This window comes from Anomaloglossus baeobatrachus, chromosome 1 (genome assembly GCF_048569485.1).
Source record: "Anomaloglossus baeobatrachus isolate aAnoBae1 chromosome 1, aAnoBae1.hap1, whole genome shotgun sequence".
NCBI lineage: Eukaryota > Metazoa > Chordata > Amphibia > Anura > Aromobatidae > Anomaloglossus > Anomaloglossus baeobatrachus.
Genome location: NC_134353.1, coordinates 947,332,390 through 947,359,444, shown reverse-complemented (window position 1 = coordinate 947,359,444; position 27,055 = coordinate 947,332,390). Strand labels below are relative to the sequence as shown.

At 51.1% G+C, this 27,055-nt stretch overlaps 1 pseudogene; it reads left to right on the top strand.

Annotated features, from left to right (window-relative positions):
* The window catches only part of LOC142257004 (uncharacterized), a 417,356-nt pseudogene that overhangs the window by 376,537 nt on the left and 13,764 nt on the right, over positions 1–27,055 (top strand).

The window sequence follows — 27,055 nt, the reverse complement described above, 5'->3', positions numbered from 1 at the left end:
TTGGAAAAATTTACTTTGAAGTTGCTTAAGTTGCCAAACTCTTCGAACTCCTTGAGCAAGGACGGGAAGGATATGTGTGGTTGGGAAATGAACATGAGAAGGTCATCCGCGAATAGAGCCAGCTTACGGTTCTCCCCACCCGCCTCTATCCCGTGGATGCTTGTGTTGTTTCTCAGGGCGACCGCAAGGTGCTCCATGACTATGACGTATAAGAGGGGCGACAGTGGACATCCCTGTCTCGTTCCATTGTGGACCAGAAAGGATGATGATAGAAACCCATTTGTCCTCACTTTTGCTGAGGGTCTCGTATACAGGGACGCAATTCTGCCCAAAAATTTCTGACCCAAACCCACCTGTCTCAAGGCTGCCATCATAAAGCTCCAACTGACCCGGTCGAAGGCCTTCTCCGCGTCCACTGAAAGTAAACACATGGGGAGAGACTGAGCCCTCGACCGAGCCATCAGGAGGAACAATTTGTTGGTGTTGTCCCGTGCCTCCCGGCCTTTTACAAATCCCACCTGGTCCGTATGTATTATCCCAGGCAGGGACAGGGCAAGTCTGTTGGCAAGTGCTTTAGAGAAAAATTTCAAATCTAAATTAATCAGTGAGATGGGTCTGTAATTTGTAACCAGCAAGTGGTCCTTTCCCGGTTTGGGGATAACACATATGTGTGCTTCAAGAGACTGCGCTACCCACTGGGAGTTTTCAGATATGGAGTTAAATACTTTGGTCATGAACGGGGATAACTGAGTCTGAAAAATTTAATAGAACTTGGGGGTAAACCCGTCCGGACCTGGGCTTTTGCCTGAGGGAGAATCCCTGATAATAGATGCCACTTCTGTCTCTGTAAAGTCTGCTTCTAGGTTTTCAACCTCAGTATTGGGTATAGTCGGCAGGGCTGTTTTAAGTATGTAATCATTTATTTTAGTCTCCAAAGCTTCTTGTGGCATATCCCCAAATTTGCCCCTTATGTTGTAAAGGTCACTATAATATTTTTGAAACTGCTCCGCTATGTGGATTGGGTTCTGAGTCAAAAGGCCGTCCGATTTTTTGATCGTAGGGATGTGACTGGGGTCCCCCCTCGGATGTAATAACCTAGCTAGTGGTCTGCCACATTTGTCCGCATATTCATACATAAATCTTTTTAGTCTATTCCTGTGGCGCTCGTATTGTCGGTCCAGAATGGATTTAAGTTCCTCTCTGTTTTTAACTAGCTCTGTCAGTGTCACCGGGGATAATGTCTGCTTATGGATCTTCTCTAGGTCTGAAATATTCTGAAGTAGAGACAGAATGGTTTGGGCTCTCTCCCTCTTAATCCTAGCCCCATGTTTGATCAGAATCCCTCTCAACACACACTTTAGTGTCTCCCATTGAACAGGTAGGGTAGTAGTGTCTCCTGAGTGTATCTCCAAGAATTCATCTATTGTGTTCTGCAGGTCTTTCAAGCATCCCTGGTCCCTCAGCAAACTATCATTCAACCGCCAAGACCATGGCCTCCCAGGCCCATCCGGCATAGTGAGGCTCAAAAATATGGGGGCATGATCTGACCAAGAGATACTGCCTATAGAGGCCTGTATCTGCCATGTCAGGGCCTTCTGACTTACAAGGAATAGGTCTATGCGGCTGTACGAAGAGTGAGCCGGGGAAAAATATGTGTAGTCACGGTCTACTGGGTGTAGTGTTCTCCATGCATCCACTAATCTGAGTTCCTGTATACAACGTTTAACCTTCGTTAGTTTCCTTATTGAGAGAAAGTTATGTCCCGACGTTGTGTCTACCTTAGGGTCCAAAGTGAAGTTTAAATCACCGCCTACGATCACGGTCCCTTCTGCGAATTCATCCAGTGATGACAGGAGAGAGGAGCAGGTCGTCGCCGGATCTCTATTCGGTAGATACCAATTGACAATGGTAAAGATGGATGAGTTAACATTAATTTTCAGGAATATAAATCTTCCCTCCGTGTCCACCCGTGTATCTAGAACTGTGTGCACTAGGGACTTATGGATGCCTATGGACACTCCCTTGGATTTTGACTCTGGGTTGGAACTGTGGACCCAGTTAGTGTAATATCTGTCTCTAAAGATGGGGAGGTGGCCCGTTTTAAAATGTGTTTCTTGGATCAATAGTATATGGACTCTTTTTTTGTGCATGTCAAAAAATATCTGGGAGCGTTTTTGCGGGACATTAAGTCCCCTCACATTTAGTGAACCCCAATTAATCTGCGTCATTCCAATGCGGAGGAACGGTGGGGACTCTAGGGATAGGTTCGGGGATTAGGGAGAGAGAGATGTGCAGGCAAGTAGGATAGGAAGAGCAGGGAAAGAGAAGAGGAAATAAAAGAGAAGAGGTAAGAAGGTCGAGAATACAAAAGAAACTACCAACAAAGCAGTAGAAACCAAAGGCAAGGAGGTCAGAGTGCCTCCCGCCTGCAAGGTTACAGCAAGACCCTAACGTCGGGTCTAAAAAGACTAAAAGTAACTGTATAGGTATGAGAATACCAAACTGTCTAACCTAGGGATGGTGAGACTACGCCACTCCTTTATGGCGTGTTATCCCAATCAGGGAGGGAACTTTCTACAAAGGAGCCCCCTGCCCCGGACTAACAATAAGCAATTATTCAACTTAGTTTGTCAGCCAGAGCCCTATATAATGTGAGGACACAAGGTCTAGAGAGAATAATGTGCTATACACAGTACGGGGGTGCCCCCCGCCCCCTCTTCCAGGAAGGCGGGAGGGAACCCCCCCCCCTCATAATCAGAAAGACTTAATCCCCCTGGCAAAAAAATTATAGCAAAAATGGGAGGTACATTCTATTGAGAAACAACCCTACCACCACCCCCACCCACACAATACACCTTGGGCGGCCCTTGGGACGGGGACGGAGCCGGGGCCTTGGGACGCTGAGGGCACATGGCCTTGAAGTGTCCAGGTAGGTTGCACTGGTGGCACCGTCTTGGTTCCGCCACGGGCCTGGAGAGGGGAGTTGAGGGGGACACCCCCTGCAGTCTAGGGGCAGGTGGGGCAGTCGCAGAATTCATCTTACCCCCTCTCCAGGTGCTGCTGGTGGCTGCTCTCCTGGCTTCAGGAGCCCGATTGTTGGTGTAGTCATCGGCCAGGGCAGCTGTAGCCGTGGACCCCTTTGGCTTCTGGTCTCGGATGAACTGGCGGAGATCCTCAGGGCAGTTCCACAAGAGTTGCTCCGTGATGAACAAGTCCAGGATCTCCGGTCCGGTGGAAAGCTGCAGGCCTTGGGTCCAGTGGTCGGCAGCTCGGGCAAGTGCCCGCCGGTGGTCAGCCCAGGAGTCCTTTGGTCCCTTCTGTAGGCTCCGGAACTTCTTGCGGTAGGACTCTGGAGTGAGGTTGTACTGTTGGATCAGGGCCCGCTTGATGGTGTCGTAGCCCTGATCTGCCTCAGCAGGCAAGTCCCCAAGGATATCCAGGGCCTTACCCCTTAAACGGGGGGTCAGGTATTTGGCCCACTGGTCCTTGTCCAGATGGTGCTGCAAGCAAGTCCGTTCAAAAGCAGTCAAGAAAGAGTCCAAGTCTCCATCCTTCTCCAGCACTGGGAAGTCCTCAACACGGACCTTTGGAAGTTTGGTGTCTCGAAGGTCACATGTGGCTGATGAGGGCCGGAGCTGAGCTAGCTGCAGCTGGTAGTCACGGTCTGCCTGTCGCTCTCGCTCTTCACGCGCTGCCTGCCGCTCTCGCTCCGCAGCCTCACGCTCTGCGTGCCGCTCCGCAGCCTCAGCGTCACGCGCTGCCTGCCGCTCTGCCCTGCGCTCTGCCAGGAGTTCCTTGTAGCCCTTCTGGTCTCCAGCCTGGAGAAGGGCCATAGCCATTTGAAGAAGGCTATCCGAGCCTCCCAGGCTCGGTGGAATGGCACGTGGTGATCTGCGGCACGCTGCAGAGCTAGGCGATTCACTGTCCCTTTCAGAGCGGAGGGCTGGCATCTGGCTCGTTGAGGAACCTTGGGTGAGCTCCTCCTCATCTTGTCCAGCAGTGCCAGGTTGCGCAATGTCCTCGGCAGAACGGTTTTCTGGCGTCGAGCTCCTGGAGGACTCGTGGGCAACCTCCTCATTGCTGTCCACAGCACCGTCCTCCCTCTCTTCGGCTCCTGCCTTAGCATTGGCCAGTTGCATAGCTCTGCTCCTGGTGCCATCAGCCATTCTTGCAGACTTTTGGTCACTGACACAGAACTGACACCTGATGCCTCCACACACCTTACAGTATCTGCACTCTGACACTCTAGTGTTGAGCTAGTCTGAAGACCCCAGCAGCCACAGCTGCTGCAGGCAGTCTTTAGTGTCTGGGAGTATGGGTCTCACACTCACACACACTATTATCTCGATCCCACCGCTGCCACCAATATGTCACAAACCACCGGGGGGGGTCACTCAGAAATCCCCCCGCGCTGGCTACCAGTACGTCACCATCGGGGGGTAACAAGTGGGGGTCACCCCTCCTTTATACCTCCCGACCTACAGACAGAGCACGTGACGCGCTCTCTAGCGCCCCTCTTATAGTCAGGCCAATTATGGAATTGCCCGACCATAAGCAAGGAGGCCGCTATACTACTTATGCCGATTATTGAAGGGTCCCCGGTGAGAGTAAGGTATATATTCCCCCGACCTCCGCGGGCGGAATATATAAAATCTCCCCGAATCTCACTGGCCTCCCCACCATAATCCTTGGCACAATTCGCTGCCACCAACCGATTTACGGTAACTATTAGCCGAACACACAGACGTGGGATTCAAGATCGAGATAACAGAACAGCCCAAGATTAATTATATAATTTAATCAGCCTGAAGCACACTAGAAACTACAATATATACAATAGGGAATCTACAGAATATACATATGTCAGAGTACAGTTACAATCAAAGCATGGGTTACAAACAGGCATACACAGTTCCAGCAGTTACCTTGTTGCGTCTGGCCACAGGGGGGCGCTGTACCCAGGTTTCTAGGATCCTTCCCACAGATGTTTCCTACACGTGCCCCCAGCGAAAAGAACACTGGAAAATGGCCGAAGTAGGGTTATCAACCTGGACAAATCCAGGTCCCCTCCTACCTTAGTGACCTCAGAGGGAGCACTGCTCCACCCCTGGCTTGAGTTATGGACAATCCACAACATGGAATATGGGCCATAACTTTGCCTGGGAGCGTCGTAGGCGGACGCCAATGCTCTCATTGTGACAGTTATGAATTTAGCTACAGAACGAGGGGACTCATGACCTGTCTGCCAGTTCCCCATTGGCTGATATCACGCCTGGGGCATTTCCCAATGTCCTGCTCCCATAAAAAAGGGTGTGCCGGCATCGTCCGCATGCGGAGACACCATTTTTATGGTTGCCATATTTATCGGAAATATGGCTTGCGAGATATGAACCATTTTTTACTGGAGTCGTTCTGTCTGGCTATTTCCATAGCCTTGCTAACTAGCTAGCAGCCCCCACTACAGGGTCACGGCAGGGAGTCATCCTGTGTCCATTGTCCCCAAGCCACCTAATTTCCATATCACAGGACATGGCCATGGAGGTGTAAGTGGAACACTGAGAACAAGAAGGGAGGGGGCACTGCCAGGGAGTGATGAGGGATTATGACTGGAGTCATAATTCATCTTCATATCCCGGGATTTGTCTCACACAACCCAATGAATTTTTGTTTATAAACCAATAACTCCTTAAACATCAGACTGGTCTTCCTCTTCGAGGGCCACACATCCGATCACCATCTGGGGCAGCACCCCATACCCCCATTGGAAACACCGGCCATTCCTCTATAGGCACCAACGGAATGTCCAGGGCTGCAGCAAACGATGGCATATCAGTCAGGTTCCTAAGAACATGCATTCTTCCCGCGTGTCGGACCTGCAGGCGGAAGGGAAATCCCCAGCTGTATTTATACTCATACGAACGGAGCATGTCCAGGAGAGGTTTCAGTGCTCTCCTTCTTTGTAAAGTGAAACGGGATAAGTCCTGCAGAATCTGGACTTGGCTCCCCTCGTATGATGGTGAAACTCCACTGCGCAACTTAAACAGGATGGCCTCTTTAAGGACATAACGGTGGACCCTACAAATCACATCTCGAGGTCTGTCATTCTGTGTAGGTCTAGGGCCAAGCGCTCTATGCACTCTGTCTAGCTCCAGGGGTTGGCTTGATGGTTCACCCAGGATCTCATTAAACATCACTTGGAGGGCTCTCTGGAGATCCTTAGGTTCAACAGACTCTGGTAAACCCCGGACCCTTAAATTGTTTCTCCGGCCCCTGTTTTCAGCATCGTCCATTGCTTCCACCATATATTGTATTTGGCGGGAGTGTTGATCCAAAATGGCCCCTTGTGCCTGAGTGGTGTCTTCTATATTCTGTATTTTAGCTGCCTGTATTTGGTTCTGAGTGTCCACTCTTTCCACCTCCCCCCTCAGGGCTGACAGCTCTGTGCGGTATGCCTGTTCCAGCCTTGCTATATATGTCTCCATATCTTCTTTGGTTGGCATAGAAGAGATCTGTGCCTGGATTTCATTAAGTTCTGTCAGCACTCCTGGTTCATGTGATCTTATTGTACTTGTGGCAGGCTCTAACTCTGCTTGCATTTCCATATCATACACACTTTGACTCAGGCTGTGTCTCACTGGAGATAGGAGATTTCCACTAGCAGGGCCCTGTTCCCCATTTGCAGCATTAACAGCCTCTGCTTGAGATTTATTATTGTCCTCCTTCTGTGACAGGGGTAAGGGCACCTCTCCCCCCTCCTGAGGCCTCCCCACTGCAGGTCTGCAATCAGCAATGGTGGGGGTTGTACCCATGCTCCCTGCTCCAGGGCTCCCCTGTACCTGGACACGCTGGCTGTCTGGGGTTATCAGCTGCCTCTCCTCCACTGCCCGGGTGGTTTCCTCTCTCTGTCTCTGCTGCTGCTGGGGCTTCCCCTGCCTCTCCATCTTGGGAGATGTCTGCAGTGCTGTCCTCTGCTTCGGCCCGGTAAGGAAGCCTCTAATTCCCTTCTCCTCTGTCCGTGACGCTCCTCTGCTGGGCCCCTGGGAGCTCTCCCTTCTCCTGCGCTGCATATCCTTTTCTTCCAGGCTCTTGGGCTGGTTTAATTGTCAGTAATGTAGTCCGGTGGCAGGAGCTGAGACAAACACGTCCTCACTCCTCCATAGCCAGGACACGCCCCCCTTAATTTCTATTGTTAATGAAGTACAAGTATAAACAATGTATTTGTGTGCACGAGTCCTAATACTGTGCCCCCCCCCCGCAGCCCCTGCACACACCGAGCAGAGCCCCCTGCAGCAGCCCCTGACCATGTGACTGATCACATGACGGTGACATCACACAGGTCCTGTGAGCACAGGCGGTGCGGGTCTGGGGTGGAGGTCAGTGTTTTCTTATGGGGGATTATTAACCCTTTAGCAGCGCTGTGGTTTGGGGCTGGACGGTGACGTCTCCTGTGATTATGGGATTGAGTTGTTTTTGTTATTTCTGCTCCGTGTGTGATGACATCAGCGCTTAGCCCCATAGAGAATGAATGGAGCGGGGTCCGGGCCTGCGGCCATTGTGTAATGGGGAGAGACATTCCCGTCCTCCGATCAGTGCAGCTCGCAGCGGTCGGACCTAGTGGCGTGACTAGAGTTTGATGGGCCCCGGTGCAAAGTTCAGACCTGGGCCCCCCTCCACGTAAACCGACACTTGGGGTACGGGATAATGATGCTGACACTTGGCTCTTACCCTCAGCACCCAGCTTCCCCATGCTCTGCTGTACATCTCTCAGCACCCAGCTTCCCCATGCTCTGCTGTACATCTCTCAGCACCCAGCTTTCCCATGCTCTACTATACATCTCTCAGCACCCAGCTTTCCCATGCTCTGATATGGGAAAGCTGGGTGCTGAGAGATGTACAGCAGAGCATGGGAAAGCTGGGTGCTGAGAGATGTACAGCAGAGCATGGGAAAGCTGGGTGCTGAGAGATGTACAGCAGAGCATGGGAAAGCTGGGTGCTGAGAGATGTACAGCAGAACATGAGAAAGCTGGGTGCTGAGAGATGTATAGCCGAGCATGGGAAAGCTGGGTGCTGAGAGATGTACAGCAGAACATGGGAAAGCTGGGTGCTGAGAGATGTATAGCAGAGCATGGGAAAGCTGGGTGCTGAGAGATGTATAGCCGAGCATGAGAAAGCTGGGTGCTGAGAGATGTATAGCCAAGCATGGGAAAGCTGGGTGCTGAGAGATGTATAGCCGAGCATGGGAAAGCTGGGTGCTGAGAGATGTATAGCAGAACATGGGAAAGCTGGGTGCTGAGAGATGTATAGCCGAGCATGAGAAAGCTGGGTGCTGAGAGATGTATAGCCGAGCATGGGAAAGCTGGGTGCTGAGAGATGTATAGCAGAGCATGGGAAAGCTGGGTGCTGAGAGATGTATAGCAGAGCATGGGAAAGCTGGGTGCTGAGAGATGTATAGCAGAGCATTGGAAAGCTCGGTGCTGAGAGATGTATAGCAGAGCATGGGAAAGCTGGGTGCTGAGAGATGTATAGCATAGCATGGGAAAGCTGGGTGCTGAGAGATGTATAGCATAGCATGGGAAAGCTGGGTGCTGAGAGATGTATAGCAGAGCATGGGAAAGCTGGGTGCTGAGAGATGTATATCAGAGCATGGGAAAGCTGGGTGCTGAGAGATGTATAGCAGAGCATGGGGAAGCTGTGTGCTGAGAGATGTATAGCAGAGCATGGGAAAGCTGGGTGCTGAGAGATGTATAGCAGAGCATGGGAAAGCTGGGTGCTGAGAGATGTATAGCAGAGCATGGGAAAGCTGGGTGCTGAGAGATGTATAGCAGAGCATGGGAAAGCTGGGTGCTGAGAGATGTATAGCAGAGCATCGTAAAGCTGGGTGCTGAGAGATGTATATCCGAGCATGGGAAAGCTGGGTGCTGAGAGATGTATAGCCGAGCATGAGAAAGCTGGGTGCTGAGAGATGTATAGCCGAGCATGGGAAAGCTGGGTGCTGAGAGATGTATAGCCGAGCATGGGAAAGCTGGGTGCTGAGAGATGTATAGCCGAGCATGGGAAAGCTGGGTTCTGAGAGATGTATAGCAGAGCATGGGAAAGCTGGGTGCTGAGAGATGTATAGCAGAGCATGGGAAAGCTGGGTGCTGAGAGATGTATAGCCGAGCATGGGAAAGCTGGGTGCTGAGAGATGTATAGCCGAGCATGGGAAAGCTGGGTGCTGAGAGATGTATAGCCGAGCATGGGAAAGCTGGGTGCTGAGAGATGTATAGCCGAGCATGGGAAAGCTGGGTGCTGAGAGATGTATAGCCGAGCATGGGAAAGCTGGGTGCTGAGAGATGTATAGCCGAGCATGGGAAAGCTGGGTGCTGAGAGATGTATAGCCGAGCATGGGAAAGCTGGGTGCTGAGAGATGTATAGCAGAGCATGGGAAAGCTGGGTGCTGAGAGATGTATAGCAGAGCATGGGAAAGCTGGGTGCTGAGAGATGTATAGCAGAGCATGGGAAAGCTGGGTGCTGAGAGATGTATAGCAGAGCATGGGAAAGCTGGGTGCTGAGAGATGTATAGCATAGCATGGGAAAGCTGGGTGCTGAGAGATGTATAGCAGAGCATGGGAAAGCTGGGTGCTGAGAGATGTATAGCCGAGCATGGGAAAGCTGGGTGCTGAGAGATGTACAGCAGAGCATGGGAAATCTGGGTGCTGAGAGATGTACAGCAGAGCATGGGAAAGCTGGGTGCTGAGAGATGTACAGCAGAGCATGGGAAAGCTGGGTGCTGAGAGATGTACAGCAGAACATGAGAAAGCTGGGTGCTGAGAGATGTATAGCCGAGCATGGGAAAGCTGGGTGCTGAGAGATGTACAGCAGAGCATGGGAAAGCTGGGTGCTGAGAGAGGTATATCAGAGCATGGGAAAGCTGGGTGCTGAGAGATGTATAGCAGAGCATGGGAAAGCTGGGTGCTGAGAGATGTATAGCAGAGCATGGGAAAGCTGGGTGCTGAGAGATGTATAGCAGGGCATGGGAAAGCTGGGTGCTGAGAGATGTATAGCAGGGCATGGGAAAGCTGGGTGCTGAGAGATGTATAGCAGAGCATGGGAAAGCTGGGTGCTGAGAGATGTATATCAGAGCATGGGAAAGCTGGGTGCTGAGAGATGTATATCAGAGCATGGGAAAGCTGGGTGCTGAGAGATGTATAGCAGAGCATGGGAAAGCTGGGTGCTGAGAGATGTATAGCAGAGCATGGGAAAGCTGGGTGCTGAGGGAAAGAAACCTTTTCCCTCAGCACAAAACGTTCCCATCCCCTGCTTGTATCTTTGTCCCCCCTTGTATATAGTTCTCCAAATACTATAATGGCCCCCACATAGCCTTCCATATAGTATAAAGGTCCCACATAACACTTTATAACACATATAACACATATATTAGAATGCAGCTCCATAGTCCTCCATGTATTATAATGCATTTGCCATAGTTCTCCATGTATTATAATTCACCCCATAGTACTCAATATATAATACTGCACCACATAGTCCTCGATATATAATACTGCACCACATAGTCCTCCATATATAATACTGCACCACATAGTCCTCCATATATAATACTGCACCACATAGTTCTCCATATATTTTAATGCACCCCATAGTACTTCATATATTATATTGCACCACATGCATCCTTGTTTTATAATGTAGCCCCCATAGTCCTATATGTATTATAATGCAGCCCCATAAAACCTTTATATTGTATTATGCAGCCCCATCCTCCTCCATGCATAATGCACCCCTGTAGTCAATGTATAAGGTGTCCGTCATGTTGTATAATGCAGGCAGATCCCCATGCTCCATGTATAATGCAGCCCCCCATACTCCATGTCTAATGCAGCCAGCCCCCCATGCTCCATGTATAATGCAGCCAGCCCCCCATGCTTCTTGTATAATGCAGGCAGCCCCATAGACCTCCATGTATAATGCAGCCAGCCCTCCATGTTCCATGTATAATGCAGCCCCCCCATGATCCATGTATAATGCAGGCAGTGCCCCATGCTCCATGTATAATGCAGCCAGCCCCCTATGCTCCATGTATAATGCAGGCAGCTCCCCATGCTCCATGTATAATGCAGGAAGCCTTCCATGCTCCAGGTATAATGCAGCCCCCCATGCTCCATGTATAATGCAGACAGCCCCTATGCTCCATGTATAATGCAGGCAGCCCCCCATGCTCCATGTATAATGCAGGCAGCCCCCCATGCTCCTTGTATAATGCAGGCAGCCCCCCATGCTCCTTGTATAATGCAGGCAGCCCCCCATGCTCCTTGTATAATGCAGGCAGCCCCCCATGCTCCTTGTATAATGCAGCCAGCCCCCCATGCTCCATGTATAATGCAGACAGCCCCTATGCTCCATGTATAATGCAGGCAGCCCCCCATGCTCCATGTATAATGCAGGCAGCCCCCCATGCTCCATGTATAATGCAGGCAGCCCCCCATGCTCCTTGTATAATGCAGGCAGCCCCCCATGCTCCTTGTATAATGCAGGCAGCCCCCCATGCTCCTTGTATAATGCAGGCAGCCCCCCATGCTCCTTGTATAATGCAGGCAGCCCCCCATGCTCCATGTATAATGCAGGCAGCCCCCCATGCTCCTTGTATAATTCAGGCAGCCCCCCATGCTCCATGTATAATGCAGCCCCCCATGCTCCATGTATAATGTAGCCAGCCCCCCATGCTCCATGTATAATGCAGACAGCCCCCCATGCTCCTTGTATAATGCAGGCAGCCCCATAGACCTCCATGTATAATTCAGCCAGCCCTCCATGTTCCATGTATAATGCAGCCCCCCCCATGCTCCATGTATAATGCAGCCCCCCCATGCTCCATGTATAATGCAGCCAGCCCCCCATGCTCCATGTATAATGCAGCCAGCCCCCCATGCTCCATGTATAATGCAGCCAGCCCCCCATGCTCCATGTATAATACAGGCAGCCCCCCATGCTTCTTGTATAATGCAGGCAGCCCTCCATGCTCCATCTATAATGCATCCAGCCCCCCATGCTCCATGTAAAATACAGCCAGCCCCCCCCATGCTCCATGTATAATGCAGCCAGCCCCCCATGCTCCACGTGTAATGCAGGCAACCCCCTATGCTCCATGTATAATACAGGCAGCCCCCCATGCTTCATGTATAATGGAGGCATCCCCTCCATGCTCCATGTATAATGCAGCCCTGCCCCCTTCCCCCGGCCTCTGTGTACGCACTGATTTTTAAAGAAAAACAAACACGTTCTTACCTCTCTCCTGTTCCCTCGCTGCTCCATCCCCACCTCTCTTCTTGTTTCCCCGTGCTCCGATCAGCATCCTCCCGCCCTGCTTTCTGTGCTCTGAACACAACAGTTGCACAGGAGTGACGTCACCGTGCAGGCACAGGGGGAGAATGATGATGCGTGGAGCTGCACGGGACACTTCACGCTTCATTGTTTCTGTGCGCGAAGATGGGGAAGGGGGGCCACCGGGTCATATAGTCTCCGCGTGGTCTGCGCCACAATAGCGCAGCTCCTCTCTGACAGAAAGGAGCTGTCTTTTGACCTGCAGAGCGGGCCCCTAAGCTGCTGGGCCCGGTCGCAGTTGCGACCTCTGGGACCGCGGTCGTTACGACACTGGTCGGACCCCACCGATCAGTGCAGCTCGCAGTAGTCGGACCCCACCGATCAGTGCAGCTCACAGCGGTCAGACCCCACCTATTAGTGCAGCTAGCAGCGGTCGGACTCCACCGATCAGTGTGTGCCGCCCCTGCAATAGTCGAACTGCTCTGAACCGTGGTTTTAGCTGTGGCTCGAGGGTCCCCGGACATGGGGCTCTGCGGCCACTCAATGAAAAGGGAAGTATTTACAAGGGAGAGTTTGTGATGCCACCCGTGGTTCGCGGTAAAGGGAGTACCGCCGCTGCCGTTGAGAGTACCCGGGGGAGATGGAGTGGGGCAGCCAGAGGGTGATCCCTCCATGGGTAGGGGGAGACCCCGGAACTCTGGAGAATAGTGGGGGATAGCGTTGTGCAGGCTATGCGGGCGGACAGGACGCAGGGAGAGCAGTGTACTCACTCAAGCTGTGTGGATGTTGGTGCAATCATTAAGCAGACTCTCACACAGAAGTAAACCAAGTCTCTGGGTGCCGCTGCCACTCTGGGGAGCTCGTCCGGGTGTTCATCCCCACTGATATTGCCTAGTGGTCCGGAGCCTGCCTCCATGCACAATTGTGTAGATGTTCCTGAGTGACCCGTCGGCCTGAAGCTGTCAGGGTCCCGCTCCCTATCTTGAAATAGTGGAGCTGCGCTCTAGATGTCTGACACTTGAGATTTCACTGGGCCGCATGAGCTGGAAAGCCCTATCCCTCTCGTTGTGTTGGTGCCTTCGATCTCTGAGCTCTTGGGGAAAGTTCATAAAGAGACCATCCTCCACAGGTTAATTATCAGGTTGCGTGAAGCTACTCCCTAATCTAGGGTCCTTTACCCCGCCGTGCTCGGTACCGATCCGGTTACTGGATTTTCCGGTGCCGACCGTTCTCCAAAACTAAGTCAGTACACCCTTTTCCAATACCCTGCGACCGGGTCTCCGACTCCTCTGGTCCCAGACCACCGTCTGTGACCCAACCAAGGTCACACAGGGAGCTACAACTCCCTCAGCTCCTCACTCTTTGAGGGCTACTACTGATTTGACTTCTTCCCTCCCACCAGTCTGCCTGACTGCTAGGCGGGTGGCCCTATTCCAGCTAGACCACCCACTGGCTCAGGAAGTGCCCACAGCCTAAGAGCTTGCAGATTGGCTGCTCTACATGCTCTGCACCCTTTCACTAAGCTTTATTCAGCTGGCGAACCCGAACAGTAACACGGATTTGGCACCCCTGAGGGTCCAGTCGCCACAGAGGTACTGCACCTCCGCGTGAAGTGTGGCATCCCATTCACTGGTAAGGAGGAGGTAACAAGCCGTTGTACACACACACTTTTAGTATAGCTTCACCACTTCAGGCCATGGTTAGGGTGAGATTGCTCCTCAGGGATAGCACAGTCCCATAGCCAGTCTGGGGGTGGGGTAGTTAGTTGGTGGAAACTAGAGAACACGTTAGAACGGAGTGTCAGTCAGATAGTGAGAGGATGTGGTAGAGAGAAGTCGTGAGGACTGGAGCCGGAGGAGCTCGTCCTAGGATGAGGAAAGAAAGAAGGGGTCCTAGAGCCACGGGAAGTGAGAGATCCACCCGTGAGCTCGCATCCACATCAGACACGGGTGTGGAGGGACTTGGCCACAAAGGGGACCGACCCCTAGACTATTGGAGAACTACAAGGCTCAGCTAGCAAAACCGGAGGCTGAGGTAACTGCATGTGCCGAGGCCACAACCGCACACAAATCACTGAAAAGGTGACCACAGAGGGCCAAGGGAACAAGGGCAGAAAATCGCCCCTGCCAGGACCCGCGGACACTGGCTCAGGGCACTGTGTGTGAGGATGCAGGGCAGGAGGGCGAAGCCAACACAGGAAGACCAACAGGAAAGGGAGACAGAAAGGGACACCGGTCTTGTGCCTCCGAATTACCTGGGGATTGGCTGGATCATTTCAACGCAGGACTCAGTACTGCAGGGGCAGCATTTGACCGGCCGGCCGTGTTAATCTGGAACTGACAACTGTGAGTAAAGAACTAATGACTGCATCCCGCTGTGTCCTGAACTCATTGCCTGCGGCACCAGCCCTGCACTATTCCAGGCATTCCGCCTGCTAAAGGCCCAAAACGGCTGCCCTGGGGCCCTGCTCCACCTGTGGGGAGCTGTACCATGCTAGCTGCGTCACCATCTGCCTGGGACGCCTGCCTGGATTCATGGACTCAGGATCGGTGAAACAGGTGAATAGAGGCAACCGCCTACAAAGCAGGAACCCGGACCGCGCAACCCTTTAACCCCTATACAGGGATTTGGAATTACGACAGGGCCCAGGTGATTTCTGTACGCGGAAGACTGCAGTCCTGAGAAGAGCAGCAAGCGGCAGGGTCAAATCCAGAAGGTAGAACAGGGACAAAAATAGTCAGGCAGGAGAGTGGTCAGATATCAGGCTAAGGGTCAAAACTGGAACTACCGGTAGCAGCAAAGTACAGAAACGGCAGGCAAAAGAGTGCTCGGGCAAACAAGCTAAGGGTCAAAACCGGAGCTAGCAGCGAAGTACAGGAACAGCAGGCAGATGAGTGGTCAGGTAGTCAAGCTAAGGTCAATATACGGGAATACAAACAAAAAGCAAGGAACCAGAGTAGCAGGGAATTACAGGACTATATCTGGCACCTGCAAGCAGAAGGGAGAAAGCATAAGAGGGGTGTGGTGCCATTCCATTGGCCCCAGCTGAAAGGTAGCTACTCCAGCCGGAAGGCACACACCACCACAGTCAACAAGTGGTTCTGCAGGTCCTAGTGAAACCCAGCCTAATAGATGAGCGGAGCCTGCGCCCAGCAGAGCCATTGACTGCTCCCTCGTCCCCAGCGCCGCCAACAGTGGTGACGCTGCAGCCTCTGGTGATTGAAGCAGAAGTCGACTTCGGTGGAGACGTGACACTACCCCAGCAGTCCCATCCAGCAGCGTTGGCCATACATTGCCGAATACCACAGGTGGCGTCACGACTCATGATCCCATGAAAGTATCCCACACCCACCCATTTAAACTACACCAAACTACACCACCAGGGTCACGGAGTCAGGCCCTGCCGCCATGACACTCTCCCGAAACAGAACCGGCCCGATTCTGAGTAGGCCCGCAGCCCTAGTGGGCGTGTCACGGACATCTGGTTTAAAGTCCGTGTTCGAGTTTGAGACCTGACACCTGGTGATCAGTACGATCCCCAAATTTTACAGTTTGGGTTTGCTCCTCCCTACTAATGACCAAGAGATTCAAGATGATAGAGAGACACATAGATTCCATGTTGAGCAGTGCCAGTGTGGCGCCACCTACAGACAGAAATCGTGGTGGAGGGTTATAATGTCGGATAGCCTTTAACCCCTTCGAAATTGTGCGATTTTTGCATTTTCACAATTTTGCGAATGGTTTATTTTTGTGCTCACAGTTGACATTTTTACTGAGACCAATTTAGGGGAGATGGTATGTTTTGATCGCCTCTTAGTGCATTTTATTGGTAGATCGGACTTTTATAAACACAGCAAAACCAAATATGTGGATTTTTTTTAAATCGTTTAATTTTTAATGAGGCAACAGGTGGTGATGAGAACTTTTGTAGAGGGTGTCATAAGTTTAAAAATATTTTTTGATTTTTTTTTTAACTATAGTTAATAGTTCCCTTAGGAGACTTGCTGCTGCGATCATCTGATCGCTGTGCTATACATTGCAGTGCATCAGCACTGTTATGTATATTGAAAATCAAGATCTCCTATGAACGTCGGCTAAACGCTGACTTTCACAGGAGAATCGTAATGACAGGCACTTCAGCAGACCGGCGGCTGTCATGGCAACCCATCAGCTCCCCTTAATCATGTCCGGGGTGCGCCGATGGACATGTGGAATGACGTGCCCCCTGTCACTGCGTGTAAATGCTGCTGTTGGAAATTGAAAATGACATTTGTGTTGTTTCCTATGAAGTTTATGTTGTTTTTATCATCTCATCTTTTTTCCATTCAGATTCCTACAGTAAAGAATCCTCTGCTGATAATGAGAATAAAGGACAGAGGCAAGATGGCGGAGAGGATCATAAATCTCGCCCTGGAGATAATGTTCCATCTTACTGGAGAGGTGAGAGGTTCTGATGTCATCACATTACATCATTATCTATGGGAATAACAGAGGATATGACCGGGGAGGTGAGAGGCTCTGATGTCATCACATTACATCATTATCTATGGGGATAACAGAGGATATGACCGGGGAGGTGAGAGGTTCTGATGTCATCACATTACATCATTATCTATGGGGATAACAGAGGATATGACCGGGGAGGTGAGAGGTTCTGATGTCATCACATTACATCATTATCTATGGGAATAACAGAGGATATGACCGGGGAGGTGAGAGGCTCTGATGTCATTACATTACATCATTATCTATGGGAATAACAGAGGATATGACCGGGGAGGTGAGAGGCTCTGATGTCATTACATTACATCATTATCTATGGGAATTACAGAGGATATGACCGGGGAGGTGATGGACTCTGGAAATGTCTGTAGTGATACAGTGCCTTGCGAAAGTATTCAGCTCCCTTGAATTTTTCAACCTTCTCCCACATTTCAGGCTTCAAACATAAAGATAAAGATAAAAATGTTAACGTTCTGGTGAAGAATCAGCAACAAGTGGACACAATTGTGAAGTTGGACGAAATGTATTGCTTATTTTAAACTTTTATAAAAAATAATAAACTGAAAATTGGGGCGTGCAATATTCTTCATCCCCTGTAAGTGAATACTTTTGAGCGCCACCTTTTGCTGCGATTACAGCTGCAGTCGCTTGGGGTATGGGTCTATCAGTTTTGCACATCGAGAGGCTGAAATTCTCGCCCATTCTTCCATTGTAAACAGCTGGAGCTGAGTGAGGTTGGATGGAGTTGTTTGTGAACAGCAGTTTTCAGCTCTTTCCACAGATTCTCGATTGGGTTCAGGTCTGGACTGTGACTTGGCCATTCTAACACCTGGATGCATTTATTTGTGAATCATTCCATTGTAGATTTTGCTTTATGTTTTGGATCATTGTCTTGTTGGAAGACAAATCTCTGTCCCAGTCTCAGGTCTTTTGCAGACTCCAACAGGTTTTCTTCAAGAATGGTCCTGTATTTGGCTCCATCCATCTTCCACTCAATTTTAACCATCTTCCCTGTCCCTGCTGAAGAAAAGCAGGCCCAAACCATGATGCTGCCATCACCATGTTTGATAGTGGGGATGGTGTGTTCAGGGTGATGAGCTGTGTTGCTTTTACGCCAAACATATTGTTTGGCATTGTGCCCAAATAGTTCGATTTTGGTTTCATCTGACCAGAGCACCTTCTTCCACATGTTTGGTGTCTCCAGGTGGCTTGTGGCAAACTTTAAACAACACTTTTTATGGATTTCTTTGAGAAATGGCTTTCTCCTCGTCACTCTTCTATAAACGCCAGATTTGTGCAGTGTACGACTGATTGTTGTCTTATGGACAGACTTTCCCACCTCAGCTGTAAATCTCTGCAGATCATCCAGAGGGATCATGGGCCTCTTGGCTGCATCTCAGATCAGTCTTCTCCTTGTGTGAGATGAATGTTTGGATGGACGGCCGGGTCCTGGTAGATTTGCAGGGGTATGATGCTCCTTCCATTTCAATATGATCGCTTGCACAGTGCTCCTTGGGATGTTTAAAGTTTTGGAAAAATTTTTATAACCAAATCCGGCTTTAAACTTCTCCACAACAGTATCACGGACCTGCCTGTTGTGTTCCTTGGTCTTCATGATGTATTCTGCGCTTTACACAGAACACTGAGACTATCACAGAGCAGGGGCATTTATACAGAGACTTGATTACACACAGGGGGCTTATATTTATCCTCATCAGTCATTTAGGACAACATTGCATCATTCAGAGATCCTCAATCAACTTCTGGAGGGAGTTTGCTGCACTGAAAGTAAAGGGGATGAATAATATTGCACGCCCCAATTTTCAGTTATTTATTTTTTTAAATAGTTTAAAATAAGCAATAAATTTCGTTCAACTTCACAATTGTGTCCACTTGTTGTTGATTCTTCACCAGAACATTAACATTTTTATCTTTATGTTTAAAGCCTGAAATGTGGGAAAAGGTTGAAAAATTCAAGGGGGCTGAATATTTTCTCAAGGCACAGTATTATTAATGTCTCCACACTCAGGATTACATAGTAGTGAAGATCTCTAGTGATCGCTGTCAGGCCCCTGTGTCTGAAGGACGGGGAGGAACCCTGAGCCCAATCCCGGGGCCTCCACCTCACCCCCGGATACACGAGGACATCAATGACCAGAAGATCCTAGAACTCACCAACAAGATGCTTGAGCTGCTGACTGGAGAGGTGACACTGCTGGGAATGCTGGGACATTATACAGGACGGCACTGGAGGATTCTGGGTGATGACGGTATCATTGTGTTGTCAGGTTCCTATAAGGTGTCAGGACGTCACCGTCTATTTCTCCATGGAGGAGTGGGAGTATCTAGAAGGACACAAGGACCGGTACAAGGAGGTGATGATGGAGGAGCCCCAGCCCCGCACATCACCAGGTAATAGACAGGACTGAATACACCCGGCCTATAATTACCTGTATGTAATAATGATGTCCGTCCTGTCTGTGTCTCCTGCAGGTCTCTCCAGTACGAGGACGACCCCAGAGAGATGTCCCGCTCCTCCTCCTCCTCCACAGGATCCTCAGGTAGATGGAGATCTCCCCTATGAGGTGTAGACGGCTGTGACCTCCTTGTGTTCAGTCTTGTTTTCTCCTCCAGTATTAGATGTTTTATACTTGTGTAATGAGAGCGGTGGAGACGGCAGGATCACAGCTGACCACAGACCTCACATGTCCGGATCTTATCTCCATTATTCCCGGGGACTTTTACAATATTTTGTTTTGCAGCTTTTGGATCCGGATAAAGATCTGAACAATATTAATTCTCCAGAGAGAAATGTGAGGGGCGATCAGCGGAGTAACGAGGGGATTCCTACAGATCACCGCCCCGGTGAGGCTCTTAGATATATTATCACATTTTCAGCAGAATATTGAGGATAATAATGTGATACTGTTATATGTGATTCATTGTTTTACACTTTTTAGATAATTCACAAATCATAGACCTTGTTGAACCCTTTTGGGGTACGGACAGGTATCTACAGAAAGATATTGCTGGCCCCGTGGGGAAATTGAACATTTGAAGTGGTGATTCCCTCTTTTCTTGGCCCGGGCTCTTTTAGTTTTATTTGGCCAGATTTGAGGTTTTCTGATATCATGGGTGTACATAGAAATCATGTGGCCCCATAGCAGCAGCTCAAATTGGGCCCCCTAAAAAAAAATTGGTTGGGTCATCGAGAGCATATGACATAACCTTTCAGCTCTTACAAAGTAATTTTCCTTCTATTGAAGCCCCTAGATTCCCCTTTCATTGCTGCCATAAAGTATGATGCCAACAAACGTTCCCCCCAAACACTGCACAACACCCCCACAGTGAATTTCTCCAAAGTACCCTCTACTAGCACAATTTGTGACCCTACTGTACCCCCCAACTACTCCATCAAGGTATGGTGACCACAACACAGTATGATCCAAAACTGTGACCCTCACACAGCCCTCCATGCAGTATAATGGCCCACACACATTCTTCCATGCAGTATAATGGCCCCCACACTGCCCTCCATGCAGTATAATGGCCCCCACACAGCCCTCTGCACAGTATGATGGAGCCCACACAACCCTTCACACTGTATAATTGGTTGCATACAGTACATTATCCCTCAAATAGCCCTCCACAAGGTATAAAGGCTGCCTCTTAGCCCTCCAAATATTATAATAGCATCCACAAAGCCTTTCAAATATCATAATGGCCCCAGATAGCCTTCCATATAGTATAATGGGCCCAGATTATTCTTCCATATATTAAAATGGATCCACAATAGTCATCCATATCGTATAATGCACCCAATAGTCCTCCATATTGTATAATGCACCCCCACAGCCCTCCATGTATTATAATGCACCCCCACAGCCCTCCATGTATTACAATGCACCCACCATGGTCCTCCATATTGTATAATGCAGTTCCTTCCATAGCCCTCCATGTATTATAATGCACCTCCCATTTTCTTCTATGTATTATAATGCACCTTCATAGCCCTGTATTAAAATGTACCCCAATAGCCCTCCATGTATTATAATTCACCCTCCATATAACTCAATGTATTATAATGCACCCCCATAGCCCTCCATGTATTAAAATGTACCCCCATAGCCCTCCATATAATATAATGCACCCCCATAGCCCTCCATGTATTGTAATGCAGCCCCATAGCCCTCAATGTATTATAATGCAGCCCCATAGCCCTCCATGTATTATAATGCAGCTCCATAGCCCTCAATGTATTATAATGCAGCCCCGTAGCCCTCCAAGTATTATAATGCATCCCTATAGCCCTCCATGTATGATATTGCACCCCTATAGTCCTCCATGTATAATTATAATGCACCCCCATAGCCCTCTATGTATTATAATGCACCCCCATAGCCCTCTATGTATTATAATGCACCCACAGCCCTCTATGTATTATAATGCACCTCCATAGCCCTCCATGTATTATAATGCACCCTCCATAGTCCTCCATATTGGGACAGGGATAATTCCTAGCTCTGCAGGGCTTGATTAGATGCACCGGCCTAGCTTTTTAATAGAAAGAAATGGTTTCACTGGTCTCTGGTCTGGGAGAGATTGAGCAGAGTGCAGTGTGTGGAAACTGCTGAGTGTCCAGGCTGTGTAATGTGAGTTGTGCTCGGATTTGGACACTTCTGTTGGTGCTGGAAGCTACAGGGACTCGGGCTGAAGGGGACACCGAGACTGGCAGGACCGTACCCCTATTTTGTGGAACATTTGCTCCAGGAGAATGGATTGTGAGTTGTTTGGGTGAGCCGCACTGACATATATGTGCTTGCTGAATGAGCTGTATATTTGCCGGTAACCATTCTGCCCATGAATGTAATAATACCACATTACCTGTGTGAACACGACCTAGTGCCTATCTGAGAGCGTGAATCTCTACAATTGGTGTGAATATGGGCCAGAAGATCCAAGAGCTCAGGTAATTACAGGAGAAGCACTGAATGTCCTGGGTAACGGCAGCTCCAGCATTGCAGACACCGTCTGACAGCATGGAGGAGCTGGGCTGCCAGCCATAGTGAGGGGACCCGGGCGAGGAGAACAGTATGGAAGGTTTTTGCAGAGAATTACTCTGGAGGACGACGTTGAGGTTTTCCTGACCAAATTCTGCTGACAAATTCCCTTAGTATGGAATTTGTTAGCAGCTTTTTGCTATGTAATCTGAGAGCAGCATGATGTAGGTATAGAAAGCCTAATTCCAATGACTTATCACTTACTGGGCTGCTTAGAGCAGTTTTGATAAAACTCCTGTTTTCTGTGCGCTAGATGTGTAACGAGGTGCCAGGGGTGCCTCCGAGCTTGTAGTCGTGGCCCTAGCTATCAGGCTTACCCCTGGTTCCGCCGTCACTTTGGGGACAGGAGATGTCATGGTGGGGCAGAGTGTGGTGGTGCAACTGTTGTCCGTCGTAATAAAACACTCTTCAGACGTGTTCCAGTGAAGTCAGAAAGCAGCTTTATTGTTCACAGCTTCTTCACACAACCGGCAGACATGCAGATATAGATGGTAGTACACTGCTGTAGCTGGGGGAAACCTGCCCTTGACGTCCTCTCCAGTGGGGATGTGCCCGGCTACTCTGCTTCACCCGGCTCCCACTATTGGCTACCCACAAACCGGACCCACACCGGTCTGCTTCGCTCTTGAGATTCTGCCCGCTCCTTTACTCTCCGGCTTCTCCTTTATCCAGCTCCCACACTCTGCCCCTGCTCTCCTTCTTTTCTCCCGTCCCACAACCAACTGCCTGCTGATCTCACACTTTCCTCAACAACAACTTTTTTCCCTCCCCTTTCTCCTGCCGGCTCCTCCTTTCCACTGTGGTGACAGCCGTCCCACCCGGCCACTAGGGGGTACCCTAACCCAATATACATCCAATATAATAAAAAACATTTTTATTAAACAGCATTAACATTTCTGGGCTCCTTTGTAAGGGGTCTGCCCACCCCCTACATACCTCCCCTCTTAAAGCCTGAGCCTCCCGGCAAGGCACAACTCTAAAACACATTTAAAACTAAGCAAAGTCATTGTAGTATAACGACAACCATGCGTACCCTAGGGCACCCGATGGGGGTACGCCAGTCCAGCGCCCGGAGTTCCTCCTGGAAGCTCCCGGTCTTAGTCGTGCCCGGAGGCCGTCGGCGGCACTCCCGGTCTTAGTGGAGCTTCTGCCCGGAGGCTTTTGTAGCACTCCCGGTCTTAGATTTTGGACGGCAGGAACACAGCTTGGCAAAAGAAATCTTCTAGACAACGCGGAGGAGCCCCTGGCTCAGTCCAGCAACAGGCTCTCTCCGGGCTCAACAACTTAAACGGTGATTAACAGTAACTTCTGCCGGTTCAAAACAACGCCGGTCTTCAAACAAGCCGATCAGGGCATTTCACTCCGGGTGCAAAACTCGCTTCCATTCAGCTCGCTGAGCCCTTACATAGTCCGACAAGGACTGCCCGGGCAGCCGGCGCAGCCTCTGGAAGGGCTCGTAACCGCCGGTGGGCTCCGGTGCCTTGGTCTCCTCAACCTCCGATGGGGGTGACGGGGTCGCTGCACGAGGCGGCTGAGGTATGTCCATGACAATGACCGGATGTGTTGTTATGTTCTGGCTAATGGCCAGCACCGCCGGGGTTCCCTTCTCCGGGTCAGCGGTCGATCCGGGCATCACTTCAGGCGCTACGGCTAAGGTGCGTCTTGGGTGGGAGAGTTCAGCTAACACCGGTCTTGGCTGCGACCGCCGCCGGTACTGGCATTCCTCCCACTCCAGCTCTTGCTGCCATTGAGCAGCCTCTTGTGAGGTAGGCATCCGGGTTACGCCGACTGCGAAGAGGCCCCGGCATCCCACCTCTCGCATAAACCGGACCTTTTCTCCGGGATACAACGTATGTAGGCGCTGGGGTAGGCCTTCAACGTCCAGATTTACTCTATTATAAAAGTAATCATCGCCGGTTTCTTCATCCTTGATGAAGCCGTAGCCCTCCTTTTGATTGAATTTCACCACTATTCCAGTGGTGCACTGCTGCTCAAACTCCTCACTCCGGGAGCCGGACATCATCTCCCGGGCCACGGTCTCGGCAAGCAGTCGCTCCTGTACCGGGTCCGGTTCTGGGGACGGAGACTTCCTTTGCGGTAGGGGAGACGGCTGCACTGGGTCCCAGAAAAAGCCCCAGTTGTCCCTTTCCAGCTTCCGGGCGTATGAATCTTCCGGAGCTTGTACTGGAACAGGTGTCGACGGTTCCACCGCGGCTGGCGGGGGTGTCTCCAGGTCTGGGTATGGGTATGGGGTTCCCAGGGGCCGATTCCCCGATGGCAGCCGAGCGGTATACGTCGCCCGGACCTCAGTCGTGGTCTCTCCGGTCACCGCGTCCCACGTTGTCACCCAGGTCACTTTGGTTGGGCGCTCTTGTCCTCCTGGTACAGCCGGTATGTGGATAGGCAACGCTTCCGCAGCTGCAGCCGCAGACTGCTTAGGACGTCCTCGGCCCAGGTTAGTGGCTGCCAGTGCGGCCACCATCTCTTGTTGCTGTCTGGAGGTCTCCATCTCGGTAGCAATCGGCAGCTCTGATAATGGCAGCGGAGTCCGTGGAGAAGCTGGAGGAAGTGGAGGCGGGCCTATTTTTCCCGCTCTTGGGTATTCTCCACCCCCAGTCTCACACATCAGGTCGACTCCTCCGTGGCGGTTCTTCTTTTTCTCTGGAACACCGCCCACTTCACATATCTTCCTTCGTGCCCTGGGACCGGCACCTCCCCTCTTTGGGCGGAGTACTCCGAACTTCTTTTTCGGCACCGGCCAGCCCCAGGCTCTTCTTTTGGCGCCAACTTTTCGCGCTCTTTCTGCATCTTCACAGACGACGGCCATCTTGCCGCCATCTTGTGCCCGGTCCAACGCTGCAGGCACTGCTTCTTCCTCCCACCATGGGATCGGGAATCTTCTCCAATAGTCCGGATCCTGTGCCCTAGGCACCACTTGATCTCCGGCTTCTTGGGTCCCTTGCATGTAATTCGCATCCTGCCGACTACGCCACATGTAACGAGGTGCCAGGGGTGCCTCCGGGCTTGTAGTCGTGGCCCTAGCTATCAGGCTTACCCCTGGTTCCGCCGTCACTTTGGGGACAGGAGATGTCATGGTGGGGCAGAGTGTGGTGGTGCAACTGTTGTCCGTCGTAATAAAACACTCTTCAGACGTGTTCCAGTGAAATCAGAAAGCAGCTTTATTGTTCACAGCTTCTTCACACAACCGGCAGACATGCAGATATAGATGGTAGTACACTGCTGTAGCTGGGGGAAACCTGCCCTTGACGTCCTCTCCAGTGGGGATGTGCCCGGCTACTCTGCTTCACCCGGCTCCCACTATTGGCTACCCACAAACCGGACCCACACCGGTCTGCTTCGCTCTTGAGATTCTGCCCGCTCCTTTACTCTCCGGCTTCTCCTTTATCCAGCTCCCACACTCTGCCCCTGCTCTCCTTCTTCTCTCCCGTCCCACAACCAACTGCCTGCTGATCTCACACTTTCCTCAACAACAACTTTTTTCCCTCCCCTTTCTCTTGCCGGCTCCTCCTTTCCACTGTGGTGACAGCCGTCCCACCCGGCCACTAGGGGGTACCCTAACCCAATATACATCCAATATAATAAAAAACATTTTTATTAAACAGCATTAACATTTCCGGGCTCCTTTGTAAGGGGTCTGCCCACCCCCTACAGATGTAGCAGTGCTATGAATGCTGAGCTGTGTATAACTCCACCCATATCCCTGATTGGCTGCTTCCTATGTACACGGCCAATCAATGGTGGGAAAGTGGTTTGCTGGATTGCCTGGCCCATGGCACCTAATGTTGATAATCTTCTGTTGATAAAACCTTTTGAGATTCCCTTTAGCTATTTTATTACTTAAAGGGGTTATCCGGCTTAATTTGCTTTTTTTTATTATTTCCCTATTGGGCTACATTGGGGCAGGTAAGTAGATAGAGACCACTTCCCTGCCCTGCTGTCAGCCCCTCTCCCCCGGCTCAGAGTGGACATGTGACCACTCCTGCCGGGATTTTGCTGCTTCCGGTCATTTCATGTCAACATGGGCAGGGCCATGTTGACATGCAAATCTGGAAACAGCATGTCGCCTCCCTGCTGGGCTATACAGTGCGAGGAGTCACCGCCCCCTTCCCTGCACCCTCCCACACATTCCCCCGCACCCCGTACTCTGCCCACAACCTCCCCCTGCACTGCTGTGGGGTCCGTGACCTGGGGGAGGGGCCTGGCGGCGGCTGCCGTGGTGTCAGCGCCAGCACCGGGCCCCTGCTCAGGATCGCACATTCAAATATACCGGCATCACAGATCACCGATGCCGGCATATTTGAAAGCGCTGATGAGAGGGAGCGTTGCGCTGCTTCTCATCACTGCACGCTGTCTGCGGTGACGTCACTACTGTGCTGATATGGCCAGAGCACAGACAGCGCGCGAACGTGCAGGAGCGGCGGGGACCGAGGACGGGTGAGTATGTACTCCCTATGGGGGGGGGGAGTTGGTGCACAGCCCGATGTGTGTGTGTGTGTATATATGTGTGTGTGTGTATGCGGTGCACAGCCCGATGTGTGTGTGTGTGTATATATGTTTGTGTGTATGCGGTGCACAGCCCGATGTGTGTGTGTGTGTGTGTGTGTGCGGTGCACAGCCTGATGTGTGTGTGTGTGTATGCAGTACACAGCCTGATGTGTGTGTGTGTGTGGTGCACAGCCTGGTGTGTGTGTGTGTGTGTGTGTGCGGTGCGGTGCACAGCCTGATGTGTGTGTGTGTGCGGTGCACAGCCTGATGTGTGTGTGTGTGCGGTGCACAGCCTGATGTGTGTGTATGCGGTGCAGAGCCTGATGTGGTGTGGGGTGCAGAGCCCGATGTGGTGTGGGGTGCAGAGCCCGATGTGGTGTGGGGTGCAGAGCCCGATGTGGTGTGGGGTGCAGAGCCCGATGTGGTGTGGGGTGCAGAGCCCGATGTGGTGTGGGGTGCAGAGCCCGATTTGGTGTGGGGTGCAGAGCCCGATGTGGTGTGGGGTGCAGAGCCCGATGTGGTGTGGGGTGCAGAGCCCGATGTGGTGTGCGGTGCAGAGCCTGATGTGGGGCTGTTATTTGCAATGCTGTAGTGATAACAGGTCAGGTGCTGGGGCAGAATATACTGACAGGGAATGTGTGTGCAGGGGGCGGGCAGGGGGCGGGGCT